Source organism: Anser brachyrhynchus (assembly GCF_964034855.1).
Source record: "Anser brachyrhynchus genome assembly, chromosome: 4".
Taxonomy (NCBI): Eukaryota; Metazoa; Chordata; class Aves; order Anseriformes; family Anatidae; genus Anser; species Anser brachyrhynchus.
In genome coordinates this window covers 65,358,745-65,386,349 of record NC_137698.1, presented here as the reverse complement: position 1 = coordinate 65,386,349, position 27,605 = coordinate 65,358,745, and the positions used below count along the sequence as shown (strand labels likewise).

The 27,605-nt window shown below is 38.8% G+C and overlaps 1 long non-coding RNA gene across 2 annotated transcripts; it reads right to left on the bottom strand.

Annotated features, from left to right (window-relative positions):
• Nucleotides 1–3,985: 3,985 nt before the first annotated feature.
• On the bottom strand, nucleotides 3,986–24,445 carry LOC308193764. Of its 2 annotated transcripts, none has more exons than XR_013949905.1 (6): nucleotides 23,972–24,445; nucleotides 22,329–22,401; nucleotides 20,416–21,474; nucleotides 20,207–20,301; nucleotides 19,585–20,034; nucleotides 3,986–4,688 (listed from the first exon to the last, which is right to left on the bottom strand). It is a non-coding gene; the product is annotated as an uncharacterized lncRNA (long non-coding RNA). The 2 variants fall into 2 exon arrangements; XR_013949906.1 differs by having other exon boundaries at nucleotides 20,416–20,452.
• Nucleotides 24,446–27,605: the final 3,160 nt, after the last annotated feature.

Below are 27,605 nucleotides of genomic sequence, written 5' to 3'. Positions count from 1 at the left end.
TCTAGCTACTCCATTCAAAAATCTAACCCTTGTTCAGGAAAGCACAGCAGCACCAAATTGAATGCAGTAAAAAACAACAAAAATTGCGTGTTAACTATACGTAAGTCATTTACTCAGAGGGCTACATGCACTTTGGAGCAGGCATAGTAGTTCCATACACAACTAAAGTGTAAAGGGGAAAAAGCTACAGTATCAGGCCCTTCAGTGAATGTCCTCTCTCTGTTAGCATGTGACCAACAGACCCACGGCAACTGCAATTTAGAATTTAGATAGGCAGCTGGAACTACATTGCTATGGCTGGGTTGCAGCCAGGACATTTGGATTAATTGTTGTGATTTTAATGATTATGTCACCCCCTTACATTAGCTGGGCCATTGCATGAACACATTTGCAAAGGAAGGGTCCACTTATTTACTGCTCTGCCAAGAAAATTCCTGCCTGATTGTCAAGATGTGTACTTTAATAGTGTTAAAAGACATTTTAATTATCACTTCTTCAGAAACTAAACTGGTTTCTGGGGTTTCAGGGAAGGTGGATTAACATTTATACTGTGCTTCACTGAATGATCTTGGGCAGTTTTTCAAGCTGTTCATTTCATCTGGTGTATGGATTACTGGGTTCTTCTGTGTCAACATCTTGAGGACAGCACATTTCAAGATATTTCCTTGCTTTGCTTAAGGTAAAATGACAATATAAATGGTAATGATAGATCTAGTCTTGAATGCAAGATGTCTTTTAGACTCCTGTCTAAAGTGAGCTATGATACACAGGGACTAACAGTCAATTTAGTGAAACAGCAGGATAGATCGGAAATTGTGCTCAGGTCCTCACACATACAAGATATTTTCTAAGAAGAGATTATGTCTGATAGAAGAAATACCATTGACAGTACTGAGGCCATTATTTCACATGGTTCCAAGAAATCAGGCTGAGCCTTAAACGAAGAGGACCTAGAAAAGTGATGGCATCTTATAATCATTAAACCCACGAAAATTACAATCTTCCCTCTCCACCTCCTAGAGCAGTCAGCACTGAAAAACTTCATACAACTTTATTCCTTTCGCTGCAAAAGGTCTTCATCAATCCCTGCTAAATTACTCTTCAAAAAAAGAGATTTCAAGTCAAATGCTTTTCACTTTATAAGAGATACACTTAGTCTCACCATCAGACATTTCACCTGTCCCATGCCACATTTAACAAGCATACCAAAAATAATCTGTCAGAATTCCTCACTATGGCACCCATACACCATGCATTTTTTCATACTTAAGGAAGATAATTAAATTCATGAAATATAAGTGATGCACTTCTGACAGCACCAACAGAGCATCATCAAACTGGAATTTAAGAGCTTACAGGATGAAGAGTATATGGGGCATAGTCCTGAAACAGAAACAGCACAAACTCAGTCACAAACTATCAGGTAAGCATCTAAAGAGAAATAACTCAACCTCACAGCTATGCCACTAGCAAGGACAGATAACTTACGTCTCGTTTTCATCACCAAATTTTTTTAGATGGCTGAATCTTCTTGTTCTTTGGGCAGTCTCTGAAACACTTTAATAATACTTCTGGCTTGTCTGGAAAGCCAACAGTGCCAATGGTACACCATCTGTGTAAGTGTTCAGATCAAACAGTCCCTCCTGTATTTTGGGTAACTCTAGTTTCACTACTTTTTAAACAGATCCAATTGACTGTAGAAAAAGGAATGTTACCATATCTGTGACAGACATTCAATGTGACACAGAAAATAAGAAATCTAGACTGGAGAGAGAGTATAAATCATGGAAATCCTTCATGGATTTGTCAATATTGTTTCTGCAATCTCATTGACTTGGGCGCAGGGAAGAGATACAGGATCAGAGCAAGTAGAAACAAGATCTGACTTCAGTGTCTTACAAAATCTATTGAAAATTAAGCAAGAAATTAAGCAACATTTTGCTTGAGAAAATAAAACTCTGGGGTTTGCCCTGCTGTTGTCAGTGGCCATTCACTGAAATATTTTAACAGATGGGGGGAAAAGTGTATTCTGTCTCCCTGCAGTTCATATTGCTTGTGCCAGAGAAGTTACTTAACATGTAGATCCAGAAATATTCACTCATTTTTTATTCTCTGTCATGGAAGATTAGATCTGTCTGCCCCCCAACTTATATAGTCAGTCAGGAGGTGACTGAAAAATCAGGAAAAGTTCATTTATATCAGGCCTTGAGACACCTTCCGCTTCAGCATTACAGTACTACATTTTGCTTACCTAAGTATCCAGTAGTTTATTTAGCAAAGTATAGGTTGAGTTCATTAGCAGGATATTTAATCCAACCAACTCCTATAATTTGTTAGCCTTGGCAAGGATGGCTCAACAGCTCACAAAAAGGGAGCAATTATGGCTGGCACAGCAAACTGAACTCTGAGAGGTGTGAATAAACTGAATAAACTTCCTCTAATCTAGGTTTCATTTTGAGTTTGAATCGAACATTCGGCTTCTGTTGACTAACTATAAGTCAGGAAAAACAAAAGCTATCAGAAAGCCGTCCTGTTCACCAAGAGCAAATATGTAAAGGAAGCAGCTCAGACAAACTCTGGTTGAAAGGGCTGTGTTTAATGTGTTACATGACAAAATTGCTAAGGAGGTGATGACCTCAGAGAAGCTGAGTTTAAGCCAAAAATATTAAGACATCCCCTCCTGCCTCCCAACTATGAAGAGTAAAGGACCATGAATAGAGCAACTGTTGTTCAGTTCTGAGAGTTTTTGAGTATGTTTGGGCTGGTGGCCAGTTGGGGCCCGTTTGCCACCTTGTTCAGATGGCTCTGGACTAACAGCAAGACACCAAGCACCCCATCCAAGAGCACCAGGCACAACACAAGAGAACTTCAAAGCTTCAAACAGTTCATCTGAAATTTAGAAGGTCCTGGTGACACAGATTCCTCTTGATGGGCATACATCACCTCCACATCTGTCTCCCAAGCACAAAATATATTACCTCTTAAAAGATTATGTCTGTGTCAACACTGCAATAACATGCACAGAGAAAATGTGGAAATCAGAAGAGCAGCTTAGAGATGAAAAAAATTACTGTAATTATAAACCATCACAGCCTCTCAGAGACCAAAAGGGACAGATTGGCACTCAGAGTAGGTCTCTTTCAGGTGTAGCACAGAATAGTTTATTTTCTTTTGCAAATGGGAAAAAGAAGCACTTGGAGAGACAGCACTGAAATAGTGTGTGAATTGCAAAGCTTTGGAAAGCATGTTGGTGTAAAAATAACCCAAATAGATTCAGTAAGTCCTATTGTACCATGGTAGACTGATGTCTAATTATTAGATCTCACTTTGCAAACATCTATTTTTAGTGAGTGTCCTTTTTCCTCCTTTCCTCATCTCTTATTTGGGAAGGCAAAATTGTTGTTCTGGTTTCAGCTGGGATAGAGTTAATTTTCTTCATCATTGCTCAACTGTCCAACTTGAGTACTTTGGTTCCCTATCTATTTTATTGGAAATAAGTGGGTGATTCAGAAGACTATTTTAATTCAGCCCTAAAACTCTAGTAAAAGAAGATTGAGGAGCAAAGTTTGAATCTCACTCCTTTCCCTAGCTTGTGTGCTTTAGAGTTACTGCTGCTACATTTTTCCACGTAACTTACAGCCAAAATTCTCTACAGCTGAACACTTGCACCTTTCAGAAAAAGGAGTCATCCTTGCAAGGTAATGGACTTAAGCTGAGGAATTCCCTGTTCTTCCAGTTGTGTGCTTCCATCACTAGTCTATGGCATGTACTTCAATGAAGTGTGTTCCTCTGATACTACAAATTGTGCATACATACTCATACAAAATAAAACCACCACTGATTATTGAAAAGATTGATTAATTACAACATCCAATGTGAAGATCAAATGTAAAGCTTATTTTTTTGTTACCCAAATCAGGAACAATTTATGTATTAGATTTTTATAAGTGACAACTATCTGATTAAAATAGGTGTTAAGGAATTTCAGTAATAACAGAAGGGATTATTTACCCTGCAAGTAGTGTTGTTAAAATAGATCTATTCCTGTGCAAATGAGACCATGCAAGTCAATGCTTCTCATACTATTTGTGTAAAATGTCAAATAGTTCCAATATTAATGGGCCATTGCTGGAGTCAGGTGTGGTATGACTTCAATACATCACAGAGCATTCCTATGGTACTGAACTATCTATTAGAGCTCACCTCTAGCACAGATACTGTAGACACCTCAGCTTCCAGAAATACCTGTTCTCTTAAGTAATGAATTGATAGTGTTACAAAATTTATAATTTGTCTTTTTTTTTTTTTCCAATATCTGTAGTGTCAGTGCTAGAGTGTATACAAGGTGATGTATTTCTGTATCTGGATTTCAGTATTTCACAGAATTTACAATCTGATCTCCTCTACTGAGAAACGAAAAATTTAATTTAAAGCTGAGTATTTGACAAACACAGGAAATTATTTGTTGATAAATTGCAAAAAATTGGTTTGTATCAGGTTTAAACTATCCCTCCCTCCCTGAGTCAAACCCTTCAGAATGTTGCTAAATTTGAGAATTTGCTCCAAAATATCAACTCCAATGTCTAGGCATTACTTACCACTTCTCCAAAATATTCTTCACTCTCAGTGCTTTCTGAAGTTCAGTCAGTTCAGAACCAATTTTTGGATTGCTAGAGCAGCTCTCTTCTCTGGAATAGGAACAGTTGAATTATTGAACTAAGTTTAATGCCAGCTTTAACTTTTTTATACCTTTTCAGAACTAATAAATAATTAACAGTAATAACAACAAAAAAAAATAGTAAGACACTTTGGCTGGAATTCATGCAATAAATCTTTTCTATCCAATAGAAAATGAACTGCCTTGTATGGCTGCAATACTATACAAGAGATCTTTGTTTCCACTGCCGCATGGTGTGAAAAAGGTTTACTTCCCACATTTGAACCAATAGACATTTGAAATGCAAACGCCTAAGGCTAGGACCTGCATTCATGTACTCTTACTTGTTTACAAACGACCTGATTCAGGAACACCCACAGCATTCCATGTGCATAAATGACCTTTAATAGTGATGTGTTGGGCCAGTACTTGTGTGTGTAAGAGTGCATAGGACTGGTCAGGAGTCACTCCTTTACAAGGTTTTGAAACATTGAGACAAGACATACTGTACAGTAACAAAAAGCACGGTAGCTCATAAAAAGATTTAACCTGTCTCTTGTTATGGCTTTCTGCCATAGAGAAGAACTTCATATCAATGTTGGTTTAACTACTAAACAAAATGTGGGTCGGGACAAGGCTGTAACAGTTCTGACTACTTGTGCTGTCAGTTCCGCATATCACAAAGCTAAGTGCAGATAAGAACAATCTTAGGTATGAGAAGGTGTGCTCCATGTTGCCTTTCCGTGCTAGTATGCATATTGCTTACTCTGAAAATCCATTGCATGTTAAGTTAGGCTCATCAGCATTTCTTCAAGGACATTGATAGCTAATTTAATTGGATTATCTATATTCTTGCAAGTACTAAGCTATCCAAGATGCACTAGGTAGAGAGGCAGCTGTACAGATGTTAGTTGGCTGAAACTCCAAATTCTAGATGAGATTTGAAGTAACTTTGTTCAAGTTGGCATTATTGAGCATGTGGTGCTTGGTTTGTCTTTCAGGTTATGACCTGGCAGCTCCTATGGATCATTTTTAACACTGTTGCATAAATGTCAATGAAGGAAACAAAGGGATTGAGCCCTCAAAAGATATTACCATCAAATTTGCTTCAGCTTAACATGGGCATTCTTCTCCAGTTACAAGGAGACTATTATGAAAACATCGCTTTTGAGGGACAGGAAAGAAGTTCTGTATAACATTCTCTAGCATGTTTATCTAAAAGTATCCTTAAACTTGGCACCCAATATCTTATAATTAAGAGCAGCCCACTCTGTGCTAGAACTAATCCTTTCAGACTAAACAAAACTACTTCTTTGATCCAAACTTTTCCTAGTTTTAGATTCAAGTTTATGAAGTTTGTATCAGCTTGAGCAAGAATACAAAGAAACCATCTCAAGGGCAATTTACATAGTCATGACCAAGAAATAGGACAAACAAATCAAGAATTACTTTGTTAGATACCACACGAGAAAGAATCAACGTTTTTTTTTAATTGAAGTTATAAACTGAAGAGAAAAAAGAGAGACAATATTTACAAGCAAGCCTAAGTTGAAAGTTCACCAAGTGAATATTCAGAGAAAAGTCAGTGAAATTTTAATTTCATGTTCAAGAAGAATTTTTTCATTGTTATGAAGTTAGAAACAGAAATGCCAGAATAAATGTGATAACCAGAGTTGTAATAACCATAAATAAATGAGATAACCATCCAGTGTTTGTAGCTATATGTGAATGCTTGTTCACACTTAAAGATGTGGTTGGTTTCTATGCAAGCAAGCCTTGTTCACAAATTCAGTCTCAAATTTGTAAACCAAACTTATGCTCAGATTTCAGTTCTGCAAAAACTTCCTACTCTGACAAAGAAGTAGAACATAGGTTAGTTTTAAACCCAGTTCCATAGGACAATTAGGTGTGTACATACTTCACTAGAGAAAGAGAACATCTCACTTCTCACTGAGTCAAAACCCCAAAACTGTGATTTCATATCTTTAATAGCTGCATGTCCTTTATAGAAACATAAATTCTTCCTGTGCTGCTAAAACCACAAGTCTGAAAAAATAGCCAGTACACTGATCCTTTTTATTTAATAGCTTTTTCAGCTTAAAAGTGTCAAAGTCCCCAGTATATAGGCTTCAGTACAAGCAAGAGCTTGCTTTTTCAGTCATTTACAACATACACAGTATGTTCCTGCACTCATTATAAAAGATCTAACAGATCAAGTGGAAAAACAGAATATGAATATTAAATATTTTAAAAGAGGTTTTTACTAATTATTGGATGATACTGCCTTGGCTCAGCTACAGCAGAATATTTTCCAGTTCTTTGTAGGAAAAAGTGGTTAATAATCACTTTTCACTGTGTTGGTCATTAGTGTTGTTTTAACCATTTTCTCTCATTTACACATGCAAGTTTGGTATGTCATCATTTAGGAAAAATCTTATGAACCATGAGTTTAATGTTATTGTTACATTAGGGTTACTTCCAGTATTACCTTCCATGTAAATTAAAGCTAGTTTAATCTTTGCCAGGTTATTTCCAGTGAGGTCAGCCTGGCATCCACCTGCCATTTAGTAAATGTTGAATTAAATATTGACAAGTGGAAGCTTTTACATTGTAAGGTCATGCCCTGAGTTAAGATCAGAGCTACTCCTGGGTGTACATTCTTTCCAGGTGGAAAGGAAATACCCTCAAAGTAACTTTTTTGTTAGAAAGCAGGATTTCGCCCCAAAATAATGCCTTTCTAGGATGGAAATTTGGAGCTCAGGATTGAAGAATTTATTTTCTGATGTTCAGAAAATAATTTCAGAATTCCCAAGACTGAAATGCTTGGGCAGTTTATATTGTCTTTATTGATGCTGTAAGCAAGGAAACTTCTGCTCACCACACTACTACAGGCGTAAGCCTCCCTCCTCTCCCTCCATAGTAGTAGCAGCTGCTTCCAACAGGCAGGTATGCCCGGACAGATGAAGTCTTTACATATCTTTGATTACGGTCTCATTATAGGCACCAAGAACAAGTAGATGATTTCTAGAGAAACAGTTTTTCCAACAATGACTGTAACAATTCTGGTTACATTTATGAATTGTTTCCTACTCCTCTCAAAGCCTTCAGAGGAGGACCACTGATCTGTTTTGAAAGATCGCTCAAACTGATACCATATCATGCTCAAATACAAGGCCCTTCCAGATGAAGCTCCATGTTCTGATGTATGAAAGGGATCATCGTTGTTGGTATAATGACTCCTCTCAGACTTAGACATCACTCTTGACTTCTGTGGAGGGGTAAATAAAGCAAAATATGCACTGCATCCTCAGACAGTCTCCAGCTTTCTCAAAACTTGAGTTGCAGTGCTTGAACTTCAGCCCTCTGGGAGCCACAGGCAGTTGCTGAAGCCCAGAGTCCAAGCATTCCTTGCACTGTTGAATGTGCCTAAAAAGGAGGCAGAGCAAGCTCAGAGTAGAAATATCTGCCTTTGTGTGAAAGTTAGGCCTGGAAATCAGGCTAGGAAAGTAAGCTTTGCCAGACTTCATCTTGTACAACCCACCCAGTTATTTTAAAGTCACAAATCCCAGCTTTGCTTCAAGCTGCCAGACCCTTTTAGCTTGTCTAGCTGTAGTTTTAGGTCTGATATCTAGTTTTTCCTCATCTTAAGACTAAAAATAACACAGGGATATTTGTGTAACAAATTAGTGTATCTGCAGATTCGCGAAGCCTGGCAAGCAGCAGCTCAACATTTATTCTCATGTGAAATTACCAAAATATTCCCTTCTAAAAGTAGGGAAAGATAATGTGTTATAGGAATTGGCTTCAAAGTGTCATTACCTTATTCTGTGCAATTAAAGCTTCATACATAAAGATGGTAGACTTCAGTATGTTATGAAGATAGGTGTTTTTGTCCCACTGTGAGCAATGAGAGGGTGGAAGAACTAGTGAGGTGGACCCCACACACACATACACACACCTTTGACTGTGATTTCCAGAGACATTTAAATGTCTTTTGCTGTAGCTTTAAAAAATATTACAAAAAAATCTTTTGTCACACTTAATAGGTTTCAATTACACAAGTGTAAGAATGTGAAACTCACTTATATTTCCATAGGTTATGAAATACTAGAAAGACTGAGGGGAGAAGTGCCTGCTTTGCATTTCAAAAGCTAGTGGGGTCAAAGTCTGTTAGTTATTACCATTTCCAGCCGTTCTTGGTGTCAGGGCCCTGGGCCAACATGGCTGATAGGTGCAGGCACCCAGCCATGAGGAGAGCTGCTTTGAGCTGATCTGTGGTGAAGCCACAGCGGGGACTCTCCCTCCACCTTCATTCTGGATGATACGGTGATATTCTCAGCTCTTTTCCTCTGTCCACCATAAGCTGACCCAGACCTTTATCCTCACCAGCAGGCCTGACTTTGCAGGTGAAATTCAGGCCTGCCTCCTCACCCTGGACTCATCTGTAGGCCACTGGGCTGTGCCTGACCCTGGGTGCTGGGGTCAGGGGCCTTTTGCTGACTTCAGTTCCCATCTTAACCTCACGCCTGCCTCATCACTCAGGGGCATCTGTGGATCAGGGCTGTTGGCTGAACCTGGCCACTGCCACTAGATGACCTCTGCTCTCTGTGCTCCCAGCTCCCTCTCCAGCTGCAACTTGTGGTTGCTGCGCCCTGACATGTGGGGCCTCCTGACTGCCCTTCTCTGCCACCCTGACCGATATTCACCTCCATAGTTCCTTCCTCATTTCCAGCAGAGCCAACTGACAGCAACATAGGAACATAGAAGGGTTTGGGTTGGAAGGGACCTTAAAGGTCACCTGGTTCCACCCCCCTGCCATAGTCAGGGACACCTCCCACTAAATCAGGTTGCTCAAAGCCCCATCCAACCTGGCCTTGAGCACCTCCAGGAATGGGGCATCCACAGCTTCTCTGGGCAACCTGTTCCAGTGCCTCATTGCCCTCATATTAAAGAATTTCTTCTTAATATCTAATCTAAGTCTACACTTTTTGTTTAAAACCATTCCCTCTTGTCCTATCACTACACTCCCTGATAGAGTTCCTCTCCAGCTTTCTTGTAAATCCTCTTCAGGTACTGGGAGGCTGCTATAAGGTCTCCCTGTCTCAGTTAGCATCTGCTAACTGGAAACGTAAGCTGCAAACAAAATTGATTTTAGGGATAAAAATGAGACCAGAGATATAGTACCTAACATACATCAAAGGCACCACATATAGTAAATTCAGATGTCATGTGCAGCTGCAGACCAATCAAGAAAGAAAAACAGACTGGATGTGCAGATGACTTGCCATCACCACCACCCTCTAGGGGGGAATGACCAACCTTAGGACTCAGAGGAGAAGGGAAAAGTTGGACATAATGCCAGGGGAAGGGGCAGGAGCTGGGGAGTGTGTGTATAATAATTTTCACTGTATTGTTAGCCTCTCTATTTCTGTAATAGATAGAGACTGATAATGATGAGACTTTTAAAACTCCGATTATACTTACAGTAAGCCCACAATTAATCATAAATCTTTCACTAACAATAAATTCCTGTTATATCTAAGGTGTGCCTTCTCTTTGCCCATAAGTAGTATCTTGAGCATAACAGTGTTTCCAGTGCATATTTTTCTGCTCTGGAAACCAGAGTCACTTTAACTGTGATCTCTTTAACTGAGATCTCTAGAAAACTAGAAAAGGAAGTGGATGACACTGTGGAAGTTTAATGTAGTATATTTATTTGTCAGTAGCGGAATTCTATTGACTGGTTAACTCTAGTATCAGCAGAAGGAATGCTCCATGAAAAGATTCTTCACTCCAGTTGCAAGCAAGTTGTAAAACATTTCTTCTAAGTTAAACTGAAATGTCAGTCTTTAATCAAAATGGTAAGTAATACTTCTCAACAACTTAATTTATACAAATAATTATTTAAACAGGACAGCATATTCCAGGAAGACATTTGAAATGAAATTAATTTCACTGTGTTTTCAAGTAGATAAGACAGATTTTTATTCATTAACCAAAGAACATTATTTTGAATCCAAACTTTTCTTCCATGGAGGAAGTATAATTTGTGAATAGGTCTTCACACAAGCTTTAGTATACTTAAGCCCATTTCAACAAGGAGATGAGCATGTCTCTAGCATGGGACTGAAGTTTGAGGATGACTTTTCATGAAAAACTGCTCATCAGTTCTAATTCTCAACATCATACTATGAAATAGTCCCATAAATATTATTTCTTGTGCTTTCTGTGGTTCTGATTGTACTGTAATGGACAGATCACAAATTTGTTGTTATGGGGAGAAAGGAAAAAAAAAGATCTACCCTAGCACTGTTGCAGTGTTTCACACTGCACTGTTGCAAGCACTAATTACTGATGTTGAAAAAAGTACCCCAAGCCTTCAAAAAAGATATCAAAAGCCCACAGGAAGTAATCATGCATTTGGTGAATAGCTCTTAGCAAGAGATCTTTTCGAGAAAAAAGATTGCCTGCCCTTTAACCGCACAAACCTCCAGACACATGTATGTACAAATTTCAGGTAACATAAAAACATCAAGTTATAAATTTGCAGAAAACCCTGTAATAGCCCCATAGCTTCCTTTTGGCTTGATGCTGACAGCTACTATATAAGGTTTCTTTTGTCTGTTCCGCTTCACCCATGCTCAATTATTTTCTGTCGTAGCAACCTTTTGGTCTGTTGATGTTAATTACTGGCTTTTAAGTTCAGTCAGAGTTGATCTCTGCCCACTCTTGCTGCTGAAGATTTGCAATTTGAACAAGCTACAATAATTTTATGATGTAATCTAATATGAAAGGAAGAACATTGAAATAAGGCAAGTCCTTAACAGTAAGATTGTCACTAGATTGTTGGAAGAACCTAGGTCATTTCACAAGACTCAAGTTTTATTGCCAAGTACACCAACACAATGTGATCATGACTGAATTATAACCGAATGCATGACTAATGCAATATATTTTGAAAATCCCAGAACACTACCATACTGCATTTTGCTTTGCTGTTGGTTCAAGGGGCATTACTTTCATGATAAGACTTACATTGTTAATTGATAAAACAAACCTGCAAACAGAAGCAGGAATTTACAGATAGTAGACAATAGCCAATACAGAAGAATGTATGCAGACACAGGCTTATTTCCCAAGTAAGTATTGAAATAACTTAATTGTATAGCATGATTTGAGGTATAGATCTCCACACCTCGTGTTTATGACTGTAATGAAAATCAAGGTCCCGAGTACTTTGCGTGACCAGATCTGTGAAGGATAATTTGGTGTTCCAGACCAATAACAGAATGCAAGAACATGCACGCATACAAGTTATACAAGTGCTAAAACTCCATGCTAAATTGGATATTGGTCATACTGCCGAATTTAGCTACTTCTGCATAAAATTAGTTCCATCAAATGTTAAAGCAATGCACAGTACCACCAATATCTGGGACTTGTATTGCTCAATCATTGAGTTATTTTGAAAAGCAGGGCAGATGTGGGAAGGGCTTTTGCATAACGGTACTCGGAACAGTCCTTGTATTGCTACAGATCCAGACAGTAGCCAGCAGTACATTCTGCTACGGATATTTCCTCTTACAGAAGTACTAAGGAGCTGGACAAGATGCAGAAAAGTGCAGAAATGATGAATATTACTATGTGAGACTACGTATACTAAGAACTCTTTAGCTTAGGAAGGAGATGGCTGATACGTCTCAGAACACAAGAGTTAGGGAGCTCCCATAGATGTCATAAGAAAAGCTAAAATTAACAACCTCATGTATTGATCCTGTGTAAGCCAATGCCATAACATGTTGGAATGACAAATAAGTACTTGGAAGAAGAAAAACAATCATGGAAAGTAGTCCATACTGTAAAATAAGATATTCCTAAGAAACCTATAACCAGAAACTAGACAGCTGAGTTGGGGAAGGCTTTTCCTTTGTTTGGTTTTCTTATTGTTTCCTTAGACATGTTTTACTAGCCATTGTGAGATGCTAATACAAGGCTGAATCAAACAAAACAATGGTTAGTTTCATTACACTGAGACTGTTTGGTTAGTTGACTGTCCCTTGTAAAGGTTCTCCAAGCAAAAGAACTCAAGAGAAAGGGCTGGTAAACACAGCTGGATTACAAGCACATTTTGTGCACAAACAGGATGTCTTGAAGTTAGAAAAGTGAAAACCAATTTTATGACATTTATATGTAGCTTATGAAGCCAAACTACTTTATATGGCATAACAGGAGTGTGGCCAGTGAACAAACCAGTTGACACTGAAGACCTGGCATTTGTACAATGCAAAACTTGGCTGTGGCTGGGGGATAGAGGAGAATAGGGAAACAAGAAATATTTATTTTGGATTACTGGTAGTTGATCCTATGGGCTGAATTATTATCAGAAATTTGATGACCTCCTGGAGTATATCTTTTGGTTTAACTTCATCTGGAAGGAAACCAGTTCACATGTTTCAAGACTTCTCTGCCTCACAAGCTAGAGCATGTCTTGGTTTACCACAATCCAAACAAAAATAGTACTGTGGTTGCACCATAATCTCCCCAATATGCCCAAAGAATCACCCCTCATCTAGAAGTGTAACAAACAACCTCACCCTTAGGTTTCTCCCCTTCCAATAGAGGTTTGAGGTGTTTATTTTAAAGAATTGCTTCACACGGGAAATGTCTGTTTTGGTAAAGATTCTCCAGTTTTCCTGAGGTGCTGCAGCGCTGCCAGGAACTGTTGCAAGAGAGAACTCAGCACAGTGGTAAAACTGATCTGGTGCCAGACCCCCTCAGGTCAGAGAGAAGCAGAACACCACAGCCTTCACTGCTTGCTAGGGAAGCCAGTAAAGGGCAACAATCAACACAATAGTGCACTGCAGCCTGCAGAAGCAGCTTATTGGTAATACAGCCCTACAAGTTAAATACCCTCTGTTAAAGCAAGAAGCTGAAAGTGGGATGCAAAGAGCATAGGAAGTCAATCTCATTGTGAGAAGAACTGGACTGCTATCAGACTGTTCCAAGCTCTTGGTTTCCCTTAAGTGCAATATTTAAGACATTTATTTCTCCTCACCTTTTCTCCATCCTCACAAACTTACCAGAAGCAAGACCCTTATTTAGTTGTTTATTTCCTTTTCAGAATGGGTTTAATTTAAGTTCTCACCTTCTCACTCCCATTTTATTTGATAATTGCTTATACTGTTTCTACTTCAACTGGAATACAGCAGATCATTACTGGCTATAGGTGGGGTTTGGCAGGTCCTGGCTATTTATATCTAAAGACCAGGAACAAGCACTATTGTAAACGTGCAAAAGTCTCTATAGATTCTTTTACTTTTCTTTTTGTGGTAGAGAAATACGACACATCAGTGTTAAATATCATGTGTCTGTCATGCCTGCTCCATTTTCCTCCACAGCCCAAACCCTCTTCACAAGAAGTGCATGCACAGTAGGTTTTCAGAGCATTTTTGTTCACTGATGTTGGTCAACAAAGGTTTGGGCACATCAGGTGTATAGGGTATGCTCCTGAGCCCCACAGACTGCTGCCATCCCTTTACAATAAAGTCCCACTACAGAGAACGGAGGGGCACAAGGAACATAGGCTTATTGGCAAACTCAACCTTTTTCCTTTCACTTATTTTCATAAAGTTATATGCATACGTATATTATAAGATTGAGTAGATTCTCAGTTTATGAGAATAGATCTGGTCTAAAAAGAATGGCTTAGCCAGGCACATAACTGTAAGCAGCAGAAATAGACATCATATAAGAACTTCCAGCAATAGTAAAACACTTCTCTGGTCTCATGCACGTTTTCTCCTTCTCCTCTCCCACCCCACCACCAGTTAAATTCTGAACATGAAACCAGCAAGTCTGATATACAGCAATAAGAGGTCGTCTCAATAGATGGTTTAGTGTAAAACTGCTCCTTGATCTTCCATAACATGTCACGTGTCAACTGGCGAGACGAAGACAATGGGTTATATTAATCCTATTCCTGAAAGAGTCATCTGCATGGCACTTAGACTTCAGACCAAACAGTGTAAAAGGCATAACAGTGTTTCAAAGAAACACCAAGAGCAAATATCCACCCCATAGTTTAATTACTGATTACCAAAAAATTGTATGACATTTAAACAGAACCAAAGACTATTTTATCAGCTACACCAGAAGATGATAATCTAAAAGCAAACATGTTAATGCCACTGCCGTTGAGGTTTTATATCTTTGTACTCAAGATCTTAACAGATGTAGAGAGAATAGCCACCACAGAGAAATGAAACACTGCTTAAGTTTGTCTAAACTAGTGAAACATCATGAGTTTTCAGCTAATACAGACTCTGTTTGCTATCCCCCCATTCTATCCTGACCTGGATCAATTCTCAGACAGTTAATAACAGCTGGAATCTTGCCTGGTTGTTTCATTAGACTGCAAAAGCATAACCCAGGAAAGCCTGAACAGTAACAACAATAACTAAATTGTGCAATAATTACTGTTGCAAAAGACATATGCAGCTTCTAGTCAGCCTGTGAGAAACACCTGTCTAATGGGACAGGACAAGATGGACAAACCTTTAATGTAGCCACAACTACACCTGTATGTGTGTGTTTGTTGGTTTTTTTTTGTTTGTTTTGTTTTGTTTTACCATCTCAAAGCAAACCTTCCATAACTTACTGTCATAACCTCTCTCACTACAATACCTGCCATCATAAATGTTGATGCATTAGGTTGGCACATATGCCATGTGCTATAGACCCATATGTAGAGTATTCCATGCAAATGGCAAATATGTGTAACTCCCTGAAATAGTTCACTGATGGTGTCCACTCCAGTCTGATACACTCTCAACAATTGTCAAAGCAGCAAGGTAGCATAAATGCTAAATCCTGCAGATCCAGGAGACTTCTCACTCCTCTCAAAACAGAAATTTGCAAAGTTTTGATTTCCTCCATTCAGTCTCCTGCCACTGTTCTTCTGCTACTACCCTTCCCTGTTCCACTATCCACAGCATTTGATCTCAAGCCACAGAACTCATTCCTGGAGCTCCATAAGCCGCTGACCCTGTCTCATCTTGCCTCACATCTCTGCAGGACAGGGGCATGATGTTATCTGAGGTTCAGTTTTACCCTTGTGGCTCCCACATCCTTCTGACTTGGTTTGTCATTTAATCATTTTGATTAATGCTTGTTTCCCTTTACATGTGAAGTACTACACTACATCCTCCTGCTGTCTGCAACTGCCCCAAGGCTCAGTTTTGCTTGAAACCCTAGCTTTACCTCTTCAACTCCTTTCTCTGTGTATAAGTAATTTAGACCTAAATGTAGTAAAAAACACCGTGTACTGTTGTTCATTTCTTTTTAGGGATATTGTCTTCACGCTTCACCCCAAAATGCAGAACAGGAAATACTAATGCTAAAGACTGTTTACCACACCAAACCCTATGGCATTCAAAACTCATTAAGTGACCTCTGTCCTGACCTACATTGATTGATTAAAGCCTAGCATCCTTTGTTGGGTAGGAGATACCAAGGACAAGATAATCTCTCAAACCCAAGGTTAGATTGCTGCAAACTTCCATGAACATCTTTGCTGTGACTCACTTGTACACACAGTTTCACATGAGCCACAGCCCAGTTCAAGACTTGTCTGTGTTACACAAGTCTCTGGCTGATCATACATTTTAGAGACAGCAGATCATATATATTATTCCTCAGATCTAAACTTCTGTTGTAGTGGACTGTATGTAAAATTTTGGATGACTCCAACTGCATTTAGACACTAAACATCCCAACTTATCCTAATTCACCCTCACATCTAAGCTGATGTTATCTTAACTACCGATGCAAGTTGTTTTTCTGTCCAGGTTGCCAAGAAAATGCTTGGAGATTAGAGTGAAGGACTTTGCAGATCTGGGTATTAAAAGGGATAATGTGACAGTTTCAAATAACTACAGAGACTGAGAAAAGACCTCACAGTTTTTAAATCACATGCTGCTTAATTTTTTTCCAAAACCCAAGGAGGGAGGAACCTGGCTGTGACTTCCTTTTAAACTGGCCTCTTCTCTGCATGCTCTCTCATGTTTGCAAGAATTACCTTGAAACACTGACACATCAGCAGATAAAACATTTTGAACTGTAGTTGCTCCTTCTCAAGGTTACACTTAGGTGTTTTTGCATGAAATTTAACCACTCAGTTTCTGTAAAAGTATAGGAAGACCCCAAACCCTTTGGCTGAGCGCAATAATTGATATCAGTCTTTTCAAAGCATTCTGGTGATACATGCTCTAGTTGTGTTATGATCTTATTCTATCTACTTCACTCGCTCAAGAGCTCCAATAAGTTATTTCCTAATCCTTTTGAAAAACAGCTTGCTCTCCAAAGATGTTTGTAGTGGAACAGCTTCCTATTATGGAACCTCAAGTTCTTTTTCATCTGAAAATACAGATATCTTCTAATATTACCTATTTATTCTTCCTTTTAAAAATAAACTGATAATGCACAATTGTTTTATGACCACAACAAAAGGAAAAAAAAACTTGTCAAGTTGTAAACTAAGAAGCAGTAATAAAGTAATAAATGTTTTTTCCTCACACTCCGTGGCGCAACAGAAAATCCTTCTGCAGTTATAGCTAGGTAATTTGACAACTCCCTAGTTAAACAAATCTTTACTACTTTGCTTTCTTCCCATTGTCTCTGATGTTTGTTCATAAAGTTTCTTCTCAGTAAAAGTCTAGGATGAGTCAAAAGCTTCATTGCCACATCCACTTTAACACCAGGGCTAGGAATGAGGAACATCTGGCTGCTAACACAAAGCCATGAGAAAGACCCCATGTTCCTTAGTAGGATTTGTCTACCTTAGTGCAGTAAGGAAGAAAAATAACCCCCCTTGATCCATTACTTGTCCACCTTCCCTGCTCTTGTTCATAGGCTAGTTTTGTTTGAGTTGAAAGCCAACAGAAAAGACATACTCTTTTCAAGCAGCTTGGATTATAGCCTAGCACTACGAATAAGGAGTTCATTTCTACTTCTCAACTCTCACTGTTTTTACTACAGAGAAGGACGGAATATTTATCTACAGCAATTTGATTTACATTTTTAAAAAATGATAAAGTGATGTTTTATTACTGGGAAACATATACTCCCGAAGTACAGTGAGATAACCAGGTGGCTAGGATCTGATATAGGATGGGGGTGACCACCCCATGCCTTTGCACAGTAGTAGTGAGATTTTGTTTTTGAAAAAAAAAATAAAATACCAGAACTAAGCAGCAGATTTTGCTGTTCTTCAGTTTTCTCCTTAGAGCCACCTTCTTCTTCCTCTTCTCTCCTTGCTCCTTTACTGCCAAGCAACATGGAGCAAATCTCATCCATAGGATGAGGGCCAAAATTAGTACTCAGTATAGGGACAATATGGAGGGAACAAATAGGGAATATGAGGTTGGCAAAACTAGAGCAGGTGCTTACAAGGAGAGAGCTAATACCATCTGGACAAGACCCCTGGGAAGTATCAGGTCTTGTTGCTTGAGGAGCAAGCAGGCTGCATGCATAAGCTCACAACAGCTGGCTCTCCTGGTCCCTACCTCCTGGCCCCTTCCAATGGCACAGAGCGAGGCAGGCCAACCATCTCACATGTCTGATACTAATGGAAACGTGGATTTTATGCACATTTTTACTCATCCTCTTGTATTACTGTTAAATACATTCACTGTGACCAGTCTAAAAACATGAGTGAATTACTAACTGCTAAATTAAGGGTCTCTGCCAGCCTAGCTTCTAGCTTTGCAGCCTTAATGAGTTTTGTACTTTATGACTTAGTGCAACTGGACTTTTCTAGATAGTCCAAGTCAAACATTTTGGTTACTGAGATGTTGTGCAGCACTCCAAAACACTGGAGACAGTAGATGAGTATTTCTGAACAAACATACAGAAACAAATATACAAAAAGGTTGAAGTCAGTCAGTAAGCAAGCCTGCACTTCTTGTATCGTCAGTTACTGCCTCCTAAAGATCAGTCTGAAGTGCCCAAAGGGCACTTGAGAAAGGCATTTTATAGGCCTTGGGGTATTGTTCATCTCAATGAAGCATCATGAAGTGAAGATTTACTCCAGATTAATTGACAAAAACATTATGATGGATTTATTTTTCTGATCTCCTTGACATACTTCAGACAGTTTGATCATTGCTTGCTTTTCACACTAGGTGCCTAGGCAAATACAAAGCAAATTGCAGAAAGCAGCCCTTTCTTCTATCTTAGGACTCAAAAGATAATGAATAAAAGGAAGAGATACAAAAATCAGAGCCTCAACTCAAGCCTTCAGCAGTATACTGTGTTTTTTTAGGAGAACAGCTTAAATTTTCGTAAGAAAATCTTTCCTCCATGAATTGCCTCAACACATGTAGCATATATGATACAGAATTAAGCCCTGTGACTGAGAAAGGAATATCTTTATTGTTTTTAGAAGGATATATGCTGCAAAGATTTCTCAGATCTCTGTCCTGCCTTCCAGTTAAGGAAAACATATTTAAGTTTTTAAAATGTATGTAAATATAAACTATACCCCATAAGATCCAGTGTAGAGATTCCCATTAACTTGCACAAATATTTGATCATTTTTCTTACAAAGAAAGATTCAAGAGTCGCAACTATCTATTGCACGTTTCTACATACATTACTACATACTTTAAGAATCACCATATCAACCCCTTTTTTCTTTAGATCTTACTATTGTAAAAATTATTTCCTTGCATAATGGTTAGAATGTTTATGCCAAACTCCAAGTTTATAACTCAGAATTTGTGCCAAGGACCTGAAACTACTTATGATTATTTTTTTTAATATGAGTATTTTACTCTACTTGAAGACAGAAGCAATTTGCAATAAAGCTACTTGCCAAGTTAGCATATGATTAATCTATGCTTGCATCAATTAAAAAAGCATTAGAGTACCTCTGAGGAGCTCAGTGGTTACAAAGCAATGCCTTCAGAAGAAAAATTGTGGTATTACATGCATAGCCTTCTCTCAGAATCAGAAGATTTCCCTTAAAAACAAACCTCTGGTGAATCTAAACAGACGAGTGAGCGCTGGACATCCTCTGCTGTGCTGACATGCAAGAGAAGCAATGAGAAAGTGAAGAGCTTCTCCTCCCAGTCAGCAGACAGGATACAAACAGTATTAGGAAAGACAGCCAACCCCTATGTTTGCAAGTCAGATTTCAATCACTGCATTGCTGATGGAGGTGGGGGAGGCGTGCCTGCCATCTCCACTCTCTAGAAGTTGCTAAGGCCTTATGAGTACAGCAGCCAAATACATAAATCACACCTTTCAGTTCACCAAGTCTTCCTGTGTCCAACACATTCACTCCCCCATGGGGATGGTAAGTACGTAGCTATAAGTTTCTGAAAAGGAGGTAGGAGCTGAATGGTAACTGAGAAATAAAGTTAGCCAGCAGATGAAGAGAAACTTACAGCATCTAAGCTGATCTGTTGGCTTAATATTAAGCAATTAAGTGTACTAGAACAAATATGAGAGAACAAAGATCAGTGTAGTAAGACCTTAAAGAAAGCATACCTCTTTGTTATTGTTTCATTAGCTTTCCTGTCAATTGGTCAGTTTTACTGCAATGAAAGCCTTGTAAAGACAAGAGCACTCTGAAGATCTTAGGGCTAATAAAAAGAGAACGGTTTCCTATATTAGACATTAAAACTTTAATACAGAATTGGTATTCATTGAAACATCCAGTTCTGTACTTGCTATTTTTTTTAAAAATTTGGTCTTACCTTACAGAGAGTTCTGAAGAAGAAACAAGCCGAGTACCTAGAAAATAAACACACCTAAGAAATCCTGCATTTTATACCTTCAGTCACATGTATGCTAATAAGTTAATTACATTTGGAATGTACTTCAGAATCCAGTTGTTTCTTTCAGTGTTCTTTTCAAATCACTTTGTCATTCCCTGCCTGAACTTTACTGGAACTCAGCCTTGGACTCACAACTGTCAGAGATTAACAATTTCCATCGACTCGGTGATATCCAGCCAAAATGACCACACACTGCTTGAAGAGGCGCTGATAGAGAACACTGTTGTATTTACGTTAGTGCCTCACTTAAGAGTTTAAGTGTGCTTCCTCTAACATCTGCCAGACCTTCTGGCTTGAGTCCAGGGAACTGTAATAGCAGTGCCAGTAACACTTATGGGCGATACAACCTTTTTCCCAAAGAGCCATTATCACTGATATTAAATATTTACATAGTAGTGACTACAAGCCCCAGGATTAGCATTCCGCTTCACTATCCTGGAGATAAATAGTTCCTCAGCAGGGAGTTTAAGGCACTTTGAGTGAAGAACATAAGGTGAGAACAACAAACAAGAGAAAGGACAAGTCACAGATAGTCATGAAATACATTTAGATCTCATCCTGCTGGAAGCTCCTGATGGGCATGCTGAAGGATTATTCTAAAACATAGACAATTTTTTCAGTAAGCACTGAACTATTGTGCTAAGTTTTCAGGACTGCGGCTGAGCCATGAAGAGTTTGCCAAAGATTTTGTCTCAGGTCACTGCAGATTTTTAAGAGAAGAGTGTATACCATGGACAGTGAGTCACAGAGCATGGCACTGAGTTTGCCTCTGGATTTACAGCTCAGAAACCTTCTGTGAGTACAGTGACAGCAGACATTCTTTGTGGGAACAGTCTAGCACTACTGGAAAATCATTCCCTTTCCTCTAGTTCTTGCATAGATCAGGTTCAAACCAGGGGAGATAGGAGGCCAGAAAAGGTACTGCTCCATCCTGTCCTGATGATGCTACCCAGCATGCAGCAAGGAAGAGGAGGTTCACTAGGGAAAAAAAAAAATCATAGCTAAGAGAAAGCTTAGGTCCTGTGGCACAAGTAGTTATGGCACTCCAGCACAGGGCCTAGGATACCCCCTTGTCAAATGATCACAAGAAATGCTGTTGTTGATGTAGTCTTTTGCAGAGCAACACACTCTTACTCCCTTCAGCCCTCCAAGAGATACCTGTAGCCTGTGACTTGCAATGAGAGGTAGTTGGGGTGAGCAAACCTTTGAAAATCACTGGAGTAAGGAGGGCACTGAAGCTGCTCCTCCACTTTGAGTCCTCTTTTGGCCTATTTACATGGTATGGGCAGTTGTTCCTCCAGTTACATGTCTATGGCTGCCTCTTTTTGTCACTTCTGGACTTATCTGCTGTATTAAGGCATATGATAAATATATCTGCTTGGAGAGCCTCCCAGAATGCTCAGAGGTAATTGCTGGTCAAGACCATTTCTCTCACCTTAGCCCAGACTGACAGCACTGTGGCTATTGCAGAAGCAGCAGCCACCTAGAGAAAGTTAACTATTGTGCTTAGGGCTATCAGGTTCACACAAGAGAGTTTAAAAATCAAAATCGGCTGAGCTTTCATAAGATCAATTTTGAATGTTCAAATTCCATCTAGATCCTGCAGTGAATTAAACCTAATATGCCAATTAAAACCCCATATAATCCTGTTAATTCACAATCACCAACCAACTATTTTGCCAGCCTGGAGCCGGATTTACAGGAGATCAGGACAGAGAGCTCTCCAAACTGGCTCAGAGACAAGAGGCAGTGTTAGGCACACCAGTCCACATCGGTCCAGTGGCCACAGAGCTACAGGCGGGGAAGGGCAGAGCACAGAGCCAGAACCTTACCTTCCACTGGGCTGAGGGTTGCACCAACTCACAGCACTGGTGTGGGAGTCTCAGCACTGTGCTCCTATAGACCCTGTAGAGGAAGCTGCAGATAGGAAAATATAGGCCATGCATAGACTGCACAACAGTAAGACTTAGGGAGAGTTTTCCTATGAACGTTAACAAGAGTAACACGCTGAAAATGTTGAGATAGCAGGGTAAGAATAAAGGGCTGTAAAACCCACTTTGAAGAGATCAAACTGAGCTGAAATAAAGACTGGCAGGACACAGCTGAAGACAATATAAAAGTATTTGGGCCAGTGATTGACATCTGACCACAAGAGACAGCATGCTAGTGTTCACTGATGTCTCCTGTATCAGATTGCCTTTTCTGTGGAATTGCTGGAGAGCTAAAGCTAACAAGGCTTTATAAAAGCACAGTACCAACTCTACCCCATATCCCCTTGCCCAAAACAACAGCAGCCTTGTACATATGTATAAAGCCACTCTACATTCAAATAAGTGAAACCCTAGAAGAGAAGTAAAAACCCAAACCTAGCTCTAGTGTGTAACATTTATATGTTGAACAGTTAAAAACCTGGCCATTAAAATCTGCTCAGCTTCTTTCTTAAGAACTATGTGAACTATGCACAAACACTTGAAATTGTAAAGAGCATGAGCCATATTTAGTATTTCATAATGTGACATATGTAACAGATACTTCTGCTCCTTTCTATTACTATTTGCATTGTTTGTTTCTTTATTCTACTTCTTAAGAAGATTATCCGCATGTAAAACAGAGTTTAGGCTTACATAAGAATTTCTTGGTCTAACACCCTTTTCTGACCCTAGTAAATACATGCTAATGTGAGAAGTCACATTACTAGACTAGATTATGCTAATAAATGTGCTCCATTATGTGATGAATTAAGATTTTGTTGAATAAAAATACACCTTTGGGATTTTATGGTAAATGTTAAGTTTTATTGAAGAATAAATTGTGGTTAATTATCTGTCTCAAAGGATGGGACTTCTGGGGTTCTTATTGCTAATGCAGACAACCACAATATCAGCTATTCAGCAATTGTAGCAATGAGAATGTTATCCAAAAGAAGAGACCCATCCTGGAAGATATGCAAGTACTGTTGGCAGGTCAAGGAACAGATATATTTTAGAGTTTCAAAGTATATTATATATATTTTTAAAAACATTTATCATTTCTTAGCTATATTTCTTTTTCAAACTAGAAAATATATTCTGAGTAATTTGAACAGAATAAAGGATGATAAGATGTGTGCAGATGAACATATAAGCAGAAGAACAACCTAGAATTTGATGTGAACCAAGACAAATGTATTAGCTATGTTTGAAAAATTCCTGTAAGTTAAATCCTTATTTAAAATAAGAGACAAATGTTTTGATAGTATCAGTCAGCACATAAGGAGCATGGTCATGACTTTTACGTAGATCGCAGCCTATGCCACCATGCTAAATATGCATAAAGTTAAAAAGAGTACAAAATAACCACCCATCTCCCCTGCCCATACATACATGCTTAACATACTAGCTGAGTATGCCCCAATTCAATATCTCAGCTTATAAGTAAATATATAAATAAGGCGGGAGAGAACCATCAACTATATTAGATACAGTCTTCTACTTACTATAGTTTTAATTCAGGCTGCCATCCTTTCTCTTACACACTCTTCCACTAAATCATCAGCATTTCCTCTTAAGCAATGCTAACTCTCTTTTATAGTACTACTCCATCCTAAATTCAGATAAACTGACTAATTAAGCAAAGCAGTTTAACTGCATTCCCTCAGCTGAAGTGTTCCTGGAGGGGGAGGGACTTGACCTCAGTCTGAGAGGAAGTTTCACACTTGGTGGCTCTTGGGGCAAATGGACCCATTTCCTCAAGCATTTTTCTGTTGATGTAGCTGTTGAAAATAATTTAAAATAGAATACAAAATGCATTCAATTTATATCAAAGCTAACCAAAGAAAATAATTGTGGTTTATTTAGTATTTTCAAAACTTCTTGATTTCAAACACAGTAAAATTAGGCCAAAATAAACATTAAAAAAATAAAAAAAACAGTCAGTGATTTCAGTAGAAGCATGATGAGCTAACTCTAAATTCTTTCAGAAGTACCTATCTTTTACATTTAAGCTCTAGTCTATGGTAGGGATTTAGCTACTCTGAGGTAAGAATACAGATCTGTAAACTCACACAATTTAGAGAAATTCCCAAAATAGATTCAAAAAGAAAAATTATAACTTGAATAGCTTTTCGTTAATTGGTTAGTTAATTCTTTAGTATTCTAAGTGATCTCCACATGTCTTAAAATGTGATTACAGGAGAAAGACTAGTGGTACACTGGGCTGTAAGTCAAGAGAAGTGATAATGGATGATGACTTGTTTTTTGTGATGATGCCTCTGCAGTACCATGTTAAGCTCTGGGTCCCCTGGGACATCAGAGTGATGTGCAAATGGATGGGAGCTCATGTGAGGATTGCAAAGCTGCTCCAAGGGTTGGAGCATCTGACGTAAATGCAGAAGCTGAGGGAGTTCCAGGCTTGCTCAGTCTGGAAAAGAGGAAGCTTAGGGGTGAATTTAATTTCTGTCTTCCACTTCCTAGCAGGGGGAAGACCTAGACATGACATAGCTAAATTCTTCTCAGAAGCAATGATCAATGACCAAGTGCAGAAGGGAAAGTCCTGGTTATATATGCATTAAAAAAAAAAAAAAAAAAAAAAGTTTACAATGATTGGTGAAGCTTTAGAAGAGGTATCTGGAGAAGTGCTGGCCTCTGAACAACCTAATTTAAGCATGATGTTAGCTTCACATTGCTAGTCCAGGAGTCTGGCCTATGTGGGCTCCGGAGGTCCTTTCCAACCAAAATTATTTTGTGATTGTATGGTAAGCATTTTTTAATAGGCATAATTTTGGCATTGTAAATTTTAAAAATTCCCTTAGAGAAATAAATTATGCTACCAAAAGAACTTTCCAATTGGCATACTTCAATTTATTTTAGAGCTTTTCCTGTATATAAGGACAGCAAAAGCAGTTAAACCAATAAAGCTACTGAAGACATTGTAATATTGACAACTTTCTACTTTAGCTCCAGTCTAAATATCTAGGCAGGAGTTGGCAGGGGTAATACACATATACAAAGCCTAAATCTTTCTGATTAATTCTAGGAATGAAATCAAGTCTTGAGAAAAACACATTAACAGCCACAAAATATGTCAGGCTGTGCATAATTTTCTACTGGACTTTGAACTGTTGGGCTTTTAACTAATCCAAAGGAAACCCTCATTGTAATAGACCCTTCCCACATTTACAAGGAACAGCTAATTTTTTGTCTCTCCCTCCCTGGATTTCATTCTTCCCCAGAATATTTCCCCATCACATTTTATTAGTAGTATTTTTTTTTATTATTTCTGTCATATGTGATATGCCTACAAGTGATCTGGAAGTCGTATTTTTTTTTTTAATTATTTTTTTTTTTTTTGGCAATTCCACAGCCATGGGAAAGATAGTAGTTTGAGAAGTTAATTCCAGGCATCTAAAAAAATCATTCTGTAATTGATTTATTGATAGATCTAAACTAGCAAGCCCATTAAAGTGTAGGGAGCTGAAGGATCAGGACATATTTGAGAACTCTGTGTGAAATTATAAATGTAACGTGGACTCCATGACCTTAAGCAGTATTTTATTTCTGCTTCATTTTGTACCCTGGCTGCACTGCAGATAAAGCCAGTTATTGCTACAGTCTAAACACAGCTTGTGATAAATGTTTAGATGATGGCCTGAAATTTGGAGTTTAATAATTAAGAATTGTTTTCCTATTAGACATTATTTTGACTATGCAGCTGATAAACTGGAGCAGTTCACAGAAAGAAAGTCAAGATCTGTTCCCACCCTAGAATTAACCTAATTCTGATTTACTCCTTTGCAATTATATAGCTTACTCAATTAGATTGTTATTTATATTTATCTCTTCTTTTTTTTCCTTCTATTTGTGTTTTTAGATTTCTCTCTTTCTAGTCCAACTACATTCAGCATTGGTGTTATATCCTCTTCATTCCCTGTAGTTGAGCACCCACCCACATACCACACGTACTCAGGAAGAGCCCTAGTCCACTGAAGTCCTCACCTTTCTTACACAGTGTCACTCAGCTGTCCCTTATCCTGGCATGACAGGCAAGAAGCTGGGATGACAGCCCTCCTGGCCACCCAATGCCCTCTGTTCATGACAAGAGTCCTGGCTCTCTAATCATTCTTTCTTGGTTCTTAATTACCTGCCTCCCCTTTACTTCTGCCTTTGGCCCCCTGGTAGTTCTTCTACCCCCAGCCAGCTTGCTGTCCTTCAGCTGTTCATCCCAGTCACAGAATGGCTGAGGCTGGCAGGGACCTCTGGAAGTCACCTGGTCCAACCCATGCTCAGGCAGGGCCACCCACAGCAGCTTGACCAGGACCATGTCCAGACAACAGGTCTCTTTTCTGCTCCAGGGAAAGATCTCCCAGCATACTGCCCCTTCTCACAGAGCATGCAGAAGAACTCAAGATGTCTGATTTTTCCCTTAAGAAGAGGAGTATGAAATCTGAGGAAGATGATGCCAGAACACATCTGCTAGACCCCAACACCTTCAGTTCTGTTTTGGGGTGATGCAGGCTACATATCTGAGTAAATTGTGGCTGTCTTTTTTTTTTTTTTTAACTTCATCTTCCTGTTTATAGATGGATTTTCTTCATTCTTTAAATACACTTCTCTTTAGGGTAGCCTATTTTTTGTACTTATTAGCCACAGTGGAGAGGAGATGGCTGTTTTTACTTTATCTGTATACGTGATTCATTGAAAATTAGGGCACTCTGTAAGCACATTGATCTTGGTATTCACTTCCGACTGGAACTTGGACTAGTTAGTCAGACTTGGCATTTGTAATGACATAAGGAAACATGTTTACTGGAAATGCAACTGTTCTTAATTGCTGGTGATTTTATTATGGATAATTGCATATCATTCTCAGATTTGGCTGAGAAAATATAAACACAAGTTAATGTGGTTAGTAGGATGGGAATAACTACAGCTTTCTAAAACCCATATGTTATTGCAATGGGCTTTGCAGGACTACTTGCTTTGCTGAACTTGAAGCTGGCAGTATTAAAGGTGTACTCACTTGCCCAAACGGCCAAAATATGTGGAAGTACAAGGACCCAAGGAAACCCACTCTGCCCCTTTTTCCTTCATTGGAAGATAAATATGAGGATTTGGAAGAAATTGCCCATACCG